The following is an 8,830-nucleotide window of genomic DNA, read 5'->3' on the forward strand; positions in this document are numbered from 1 at the left end:
TCTCGGCTTATCATCATTAAAATTCACTTCTCTATTTCAGGATATCATTGGTAACCAACAAGAGAATTCATGCTAACCAAAACTTGCCTCACAGATCATCTTTTTATTCTTCCAGCTTTTGATTTTTCCATTAAAAGTAACGTTAAGAAGGGGAATCAAATCCTCACCTCTAGGGAGCAAACCTATGGTGAAGATTGTATACCCAACCCTTTTCACATCTCATCCATGGGGAATAATATCCACATCTATAGGGAGCAAACCTATGGTGAAGATTATTCACCCAACCCTTTCTAAAGGTATCTGTTTTTTTTTAGCTAGGTATTTTCTTTTTCTTCAATTGATCATGACGGGCAAATTTTTCAGGCTGGTTCCTTACATGCTTAGTGATTACCCAGTTAACCCTTCAATATCAAACTAAAACCTTAATGTGAAAGCGAGATGTGACATGTGAAATCATGACTCAATCAATGTTTACAACTTCTAATTCCGGATTAACAATTCAAACTTAACTGTGAAATCTAACAGATACTGAATCCAAGAGTAATAAATTACCAACATCATGTATCTTGAAATTCTAAGTGCCCTAGATGGCTGTCAAAATCACTTCGAATTCACTAGAAATTCCAAAAAAATTAAAAATTTTCACAAATTTCTACTTAAGACCAAGAAAAAAAAAACACTAATTAGGAAACCTAATCTCCCACCCCCCAATTTAAAATTTACATTGTCCTCAATGTAAAAGATATATGAGCATGCAATGCACATGAGACAATGAAAGTAAATGAGAAATGATGAGAAATAGTACCTGGACGAAGGAATCGAGAAAGACTTTTCAAGAGATCGCAGTGTGAGAGCAGGTCAGCACGAGAGTGAAAACATGAAAGTAAACTAACCTAATGGCATAAAACTGACTCACCTAGAACAGCATAAAGCAAACTACCCTAGTCCTATGAAAGTAGTAAATTCCAATCATCAACTGTGAAAGCACGAAAAATCTACTCAATCATGCATCCAGGTTCTTCTGTTGGCCAGTATCTTGGTAAATCTCTCAGAAGGTTTTTCAACAAGTTCATCCAAAAGCCCGTTTTGCAGTAGGCTTGGATGTCCTAGAGCGTGAATATCCAGAGAAATTGAGGGACCTCAACATAAAGTTTTTTTTTAATCGTCTGAAGTGTCCAAAGTATATACGATTCACCTGTGGCAGAAAAAATTTTGAAGTTAGTACACCATGATGAATCAGAGACTACAAGTAGATGAAATTCAGAAAAATTTGTAATAGGTGGTGTAGTCTCAACACACGCCGAAGTTTCATTCTTTAGTTCAATTTTCAGCTCATCCTCCTTTAATGGTAAACATTTAGGATCTGGGGGAGGAGGTACTTCAGAAAAAGAGTTCTCTCGGTCTGTGACAACTACCGAGGTATCGTCTTGCGAGGCATCCACTATTTCTTGTATCATGGGATCGTTTGAATCTGCAAAGTGTGCCAAGCAATCATCCAAGGAGTCGAAACATTCAGTTGAAAGGAGTTCATTCATCCTATCGAGATCTGTGATAATATGTCCAATAACTCCTTTATCTTCTTTGAGAGTAGAAATGAACATACTCTCTTGTTTATTCTCAAGGTGAGATGAAATCACCACTGGGTATGTCTCTTCTTGACCTAAATAAGTATATTCTAAATCAGAGAGCAAAGGTTTTAGGTCAAGCTTTGGTAGCTTGAGGTTAGACGGTAGAGGTGCTACATCAGTTTGGGGCAAATCTTCAAATTGTGGCCTCCATCGGTTAACTTCAAGTACCGGTGTAGTATCAAGCAAGGCACATGTCTCCCTAATCATGTCATCATTAAAATCATGGGAGTGGGCTAGACACGTCTCTAGAGGGTCAGAGGATAAGGTCAGAGGTATCGTATCTTCCACAAAAGAGTCAATCATGTTAATGTTATGAAAATCGTTATCATCTTCTAAGTTTCTGCCGTTATTGAAAAAGATGTTTGACTCTAATGTCATATTCTCAAAAGACATAGTCATGACACCATTCCTGCAATTGATAATTATGTTTGAAGTAGCAAGGAATGGGCGACCAAGAATGACAGGAATCTGAGTGCTTATGTTACTGATGGGTTCGGTGTCCAGGATGATAAAATCTATAGGGTAGTAAAATCTATCGACCTGAACCAACACATCCTCAATTATCCCTCTTGGTACACGAACAGAGCGATCAACAAGTTGTAGTGTGGTTAGGGTGGGTTTTAATTCACCCAAACCTAGCTGTTTGTATATCGAGTAGGGAATCAGCTTGACGCTCACTCCTAAGTCAATAAGTGCATGATCAATTCGATAGTCTCCAATTACACATGATATGGTTGGGCTACCCGGATCTTTGAATTTCTACGGCACATCTTGATTTAAGATGGCACTCACTTTCTCAGTCAAGAAGACTTTCTTTTAAATATCCTGCCGTCTTTTAGTCGTACATAAGTCTTTTAGGAATTTGGCATATGAAGGTATTTGTTTTACGGTATCAAGTAGAGGAATGTTGACTTTCACTTGTTTCAACACCTCTAGAATATCTTGAAAGTTAGAGAGAGGTTTTAGTGCAACCAACCATTGGGGAAACGGAGCAACTGGCTTCTCAAGAAGTTCCAGTTCTAATTTTTGTGGGGCATCACTAGATCCATCATTGTTGTCCTCTTCTAATTCTTGAGGCTTTTCGGGTCTAACCAGAAGAGTTTTATCAATAATCTTCCCATTCTTAAGAGTGGTGATGGATTTAGCATGCTCCATCTGATTTGAAGAGCTTGGGTTGCCAACTTCATATTGCAGCTTTGGATTGGGAAGAGGTTGAGCTGGGAGGCTCCCCTTATTCCCAATCGCATTTTCAGCCTTAAGTCCTTGTAATATTTTGTTAAGGTCTTATGAGGTTTGTAGCATACCCTGATTGAAAAGATCTTGCTTTTTAAAATGTTTTAGAATCGAATCCTCTTGAGGTTTCTCTTGTTGTTGTTGTGAAGTTTGATTAAAAAAACCTTGAGGGGTAGCAGTTTGTCCATTCCTCCAACTAAAATTTGGATGATTTTTCCAACCACGATTGTACGTATTAGAGGTAGGTCCATTGAAAGGTCTTTGATAGTTATTTACGGCATTGGCTTGTTCATTCAACACTTCTCGAAAGGCAGGTATGTAGGAAAATTTTCAGTTGTGTGAATGTTGCAATCACAAATGCCGCAAATAATTTCATTAACTTTATCCTTCTTTCCTTTCATGACCTCGAATTTTCTTATGAGATTAGTCACTTTATAATTGAGATCATCCTCTTCTTTCAAGAGATACAATCCACCTTTCTCCTTAGATTGAGTCGGCCTAGACGTGGTGTTTGAATTTGGGTAATGGTCCCATGATTGTGTTTTTTCAGCAAGGCTATCGAGGTAATCCCATACCTCATCGACATCTTTATTCATGAATTCTCCATTACACATTGTCTCGACCATTTGGCGCATGGAAGATGTCAGTCCATCATAGAAAAAATTTGTAATGCGCCATGTTTCAAAGCCATGTTGTGGGCATGAACTGACAAGATCCTTGAACCTTTCCCAACATTGGAAGAATGTTTCATCCTCCTTTTAGGCGAAGTTCATGATTGCTTTTCTAAGGGTAATCATTTTATGATGTGGAAAAAATTTCTTTATGAATTCTCTCTGCATATCATTCCATGTGCCAATGGATCTAGGACGCAGTGAATGTAACCACGTCTAAGCCTTCTCCTTCAAGGAAAAGGGAAAGTTTCAACCTGACTGTATCCTTAGATACATTAGGAAAGTATGAATTGGTTATGATCTCATCAAAACTCTTTCAGATGTAAGTATGGACTTTCTGATTCAAGCCCATGAAATTTAGGAAGGAGTTGGATAACCCCTGGCTTGATGTCCATATGTCCTATATTTTCAGGAAAAATCATGCATGAGGGCGTACCCACCCCCGCCGGTTGTAAATAATCTCATAAAGTACGAGGCGAGAGTGCTTGATGCACCTCATTCTCATCCTGAGTGTCCTCCACCCTAGATGGAGGGAGTTGATTTGCGGCCATTACTTCAACTAACACTAGGGATCTCAAGCGGTATCTAGTCCTACGATGGACAGTCAGCCCTTCAGCTAATCCTCCTTCGGTCAAGAGATGTCGAGTGCTGTCACGAGCCTACTTGGGCATGAAACACTCACAGCCCTCAATCAGATTCTTAACCAAATCCTTAAAAAAGGAAATTAAAATCTAGAAAGAAAGAGAGGGTTGGAAAGAAGTTACCAAATTGGAGTTCCTAAGTTAAGAACCTGCAAAACAAAACAAAACAAGTTAGTTTCTAAAAATAAAAAGTCTAAGATTAGAAAGTAAACTATTTTCTAAAAGAGGGAGAATTTTGAGGATAATCTAAGTTAGAAAGTTTCTAAAAAGGAAAGTTTCCTAAACCTAGAAGCTAAGTTAGTTTCTAAAATTAAAAGAATACTAGAAAATAGAAAGTTACTTAAAGGAAGAATCTAAATTTCTAAAATTAGATAATAGAAAAAAAAAGAAAAAAAAGAAAGCCTAGAATTAGAAAATTTCAAAAAGTAAAACCTTAATTCTAAAAATAGAAAAAGTAGAGAAATTGGAAAGGAATTACCAAATTAGAAGCTTATGTCATGATCCTACAAAACAAGAAAAATAGGTTAGTTTCTAGAAATCAAATAGAAAAAAAATCCTAACCTAAAATTAGTAAAAATCCTAATCTTAAACTAATCCCAAATCTAGTTTATCTCAGAAACGTAACCGTCAATCCCTGGCAACGGTGCCAAAAACTTGTTCACTCCCCAAGTATAGGGTTGTGATGTAGTAATAAACTCGGTGAGACCGAGGTCGAATCCCAAGGGATTAGAACCTGTACGTAATCTGAAACTAAATAGAACTAGAACTAGAATAAGATGAAATTTAAATTGAAAGAAATTAAGGGAATAATGGTGAAAGTATTAATCTAAAATTTGTGAAATTTAAAGGTAAGAAACTAGGAATTTAGAGGATCCACTTGTAGAGATCAGGGAGATCTTATACCTGCTTCAAGAACTCAACTAGACTTAGAGTCCCATCTTCATCCAGTTGAAGGGTGTAACCATAAAAATTGAACTGAACTTTCTTTGATATAGTTTTCAAGAGATGAAAGGTATATGAATTGGAATGGATTCCATCACCAAACCATGCTCAGGAGACAAAGTAAACAACAGAATTGAACTAATTACCAACCAATCAACAATGTATGAAGGTCAGGAAGGGTACCGTCATCTGACCATGCCCAGGAGACGATGGTGAACAACAGGGCTTCCTGATGTCATAAACATAAAAAGGAAAGGAACATGCTCAAAGCTATCACAGATCCATTGTAATTTTAGTCACAACCGACCATTAAAAACTAAAAACATTCCCTTAATTAAACCAAAATCAACATCAGTTCAGTCTAAACAAAAGGCACAAGCAAAAAGTTCTCTCATCACGCTACAAGCTTCACCTCTTAGCCCTAGCTAAGAGGTTTAGCCCAACATGATTGGACTAGCTCTCAAAAATAATAATAAGAAGAAACTGTAAAAGTAAATAGAAAATCTGAAATACTCTCTCTCTCTCTCTCTCTCTCTCTCTCTCTGCTCCTGACGTCCCAGCCGTGGATCCATTTTTCAATCGTTCCCTCTCTCTTCTTATAGATTCTGAAGACGGTGGATGGGAGCTGTCGGTGGAGAAAAACTCTTCTTACACTACAGGGAGGTCGGCTTCGTTCGCAGCATGAGGTGGTGGAAACTTTCGTAAATCGTTACGCACAAGGGCGGTTGCGCAGCAACCATTAGAAACAGGAAACCAGGATTCCTTTCCAGAATCTGATCTGGACAGATGTCTTGGTAGTGGTTGGCCATCCCATGGGTGTAATTTGGATTGTCCAAATGCCCGGGATGATCCTCGCCGTGCTCCTCAAACGACCCACAAGCCTCAGACACAAGAAACAGAGCCAGCGCTTCTTGTGTTGGCTGTCGGTGGGGCCCACTCCTTTAGGTGTCTGAGAAATCCACTCCATCCATTGACCTTGTTACGACATCTTAGCCCAGTATCATAAATTTCAGAAGAAGCTTTGTAGTGGATGCAGAGTTCTTGAGGTTTTCCTTCAGCTACACACGTGTTGTTCTCCCTTCATCCATGTACACACACGTATAAATAAATGTGTGGAGCCTTCATGGTCCTCGTCAGGCCATTGCTCCTCTTCGAATGGACGGTGTGGATCATCCATCAGGATGCATCTTGATGGCCTACTGAGATCATCCGGATCTCCCTGCTATGAACAAAGAAAACGGCTATTTGCATTTTTGAAAGAGATCGGGTCAAAAGTTGGTTTGACTCGATCTGTAGTCCAGTGCACGTCTAGTGTGCTCTTGTGCACCATGCACTCTCAACACAGGTGGGATCCATGGTGACGATTCTGAAAGAACTACTCCGACCATCTTCTTTTTCACCTCATAAAATAGGGTGAGACCAACTTTGAAGCTTATACAGATCTCAGGTGGGCCCCAAATCACAGATTCATGGTCCGTTCTATCCGTTGGGCCACTTTTACAAGGATCCGAGGGATGGAATTCTACGTGTACGGTTAATTTACGGTCCTCAGGCTACATATGAAGTTTCGAGCCGAACGGATGGTGGAAACCCTGTGATCTTATATTCTGGACAACTTCCAGGCCACTTAAGCTTTAGTTTCTCGATTTTCTCGAATCTTGGCCATGTAAAATCATCGATCTCAGTCCCCTGGATTCCGTCCTTTGCCTTGGTGAATTCCGAGCATTAAATTTGTGCTTTTAGCGTCCTTTTCATCCACGCCCGTAAATCCACCTTGCATCACAAACACGATTAAATCGGGCCGTTAAACAGTACCATGTTCGTAAATCCAGGCAATAACTAGGGTCTAATATGCAATATTTAACCCTCAACACTTAGGGCCAAAGGAGAGTCATTTCTTGGGCATTAACACTGAACCTCTTTATGGGTGATGATAAGGTATATCTTTCACAGGACTAGGTAAATGCGTTGTAAATTCTAGGTACAGTGAGGTTAAGGGATGGCCCCTCACCATCCTTCTCTTTACTATGTGCTTCTCTGTGGTTGTATCTTTTGCTTGTTTTAATAAATTTTCTATGTTACTTTTCAAAAAATTTTAAAAAAAAATAAGAAGAAGAAGAAGAAGAAAGAAAAAAAGAAAGAATCTTTTGGATTCTTTTAGTGTCGTCTTAAATTTGCAATTGGTTTTTTTTTTGGTGTGTTTTGTTGAGATTCTTAGTTTGGTTTTGTTTAGTGATGTCTTTTATGCTACTTTTGATTCTTGATTCACTTTGTAGTTCTTCTACTATGGGTATTTAATTCCTTCCACCTAACCTAGATTTGGTCATGTTGATGGTTATGGTTATTATTTGGATTTGGTATGTTTTTAAACTGGTTTTGATTCTTTTGCAGCATTTTATAGTGTTTTGTGTTGATTCAGCAAATGGGTTTGGGGTTCTTGTGGTGTTCCATGTTGATTCTGCGAATGGATTTTTTTTTAAAAAAAAATTATTTTATGATTTTATAAATGTGTACATGATATCATTCTCCGTCCATTGGTTTTCACTGCCTAACATTTGGTTTGGGTTGATTTGTGGTCCCAAGGGCTAATGTCAATAAATGTACCTGGTGGATGGGTAGATATATAATGTATGCATTGAAGTCTTTCTTGATTTAAAACCGATCAGTATCATCCTACTTCTCTTTTTTTTTGTAGTATTGCTTCATGCTTCAAGAATAACCTCCCCTGCTCTAAAAAAGCACAATGTAAGTATCAATAGTTTATTCAACACTGCATCCTTCCTTAGGTTGTAACACGGTTTGTATGTGCATGCTGGTACCTTAATCCTTTATACTAATTTGATGCATGTGTTCATCTATGTTGCATGCATTTGGGTGTTTGCATGGATTTTATTTCTCAATGATTTCGTTGAGCCTCCATACTGATCTTTTGTTTTTGTACTAAATGAGGGAATAAAATTCATGTAGCCGACTCTAATCAGTTAGGTTAAGGAGGCGGCGGCGGTGAATGTGACTGATCACACGTTGGAGATCCACTTCTACTGGGCTGGATGTGGATTGCTACAAGTTTGGGGGTTGGATGTGGACTGCTTCTCTAACTTATCAAATGGTTGTGTTAGTCCAATCCCTTGGCTTTTTGAGTATGACCTGATCATTTTTCTTGTACTTTGGAAATGTCTCGTGCTTTTTTGTTTTGAATCTTCTATCTCTTGCAGGATCGAGGTAGTTATTGAAAGATGGTGCAGAAATATATAGGTTCATATGTTACTTCAATGGTGACGCTGTGGGAATATGTTATTTGGAATTCGTTTGGTTGGAATATGTTATTCCGAGTGGACTCATATTTGTAAGTTTTGCCAAATCTTTAAAGTTGGATTTGGACTTGGAAAAAATGTTTTAGTTGAGGCTACTTGCACGGTATGAGTACTCAGAAACAACATTAGGTTTTGTCATTTCTTCCTGATTAAACTCAATGTTCATAATACAATTCACATGTGCATCCAAACATGCATATGAGTTTAGAAGCCAAACAAATCAGTTTAAAGCAGAAAGATGATTGATCATGTTCTTGCTTGCATGTATCCATATTAGTTGCTCTTAAAATTGAGTTTTGCTGTCGTGGAGTCTTCATTGTTGTTATCTACTTTATGTGCCTCATGTCACTTTATGCAACCAATGGTGGTTTTCAATAGTTGAAAGTTTTTATTTAGGGTGC

The 8,830-nt window shown here is 38.2% G+C and overlaps 1 non-coding gene across 1 annotated transcript; it reads left to right on the forward strand.

Moving 5' to 3' along the window:
- Positions 1–3,545: 3,545 nt before the first annotated feature.
- On the forward strand, positions 3,546–3,652 carry LOC131232061 (small nucleolar RNA R71). The gene has a single exon (XR_009164666.1). It is a non-coding gene; the product is annotated as a small nucleolar RNA R71 (small nucleolar RNA).
- Positions 3,653–8,830: the final 5,178 nt, after the last annotated feature.

This window comes from Magnolia sinica, chromosome 17, assembly GCF_029962835.1.
Source record: "Magnolia sinica isolate HGM2019 chromosome 17, MsV1, whole genome shotgun sequence".
Classification (NCBI taxonomy): Eukaryota; Viridiplantae; Streptophyta; class Magnoliopsida; order Magnoliales; family Magnoliaceae; genus Magnolia; species Magnolia sinica.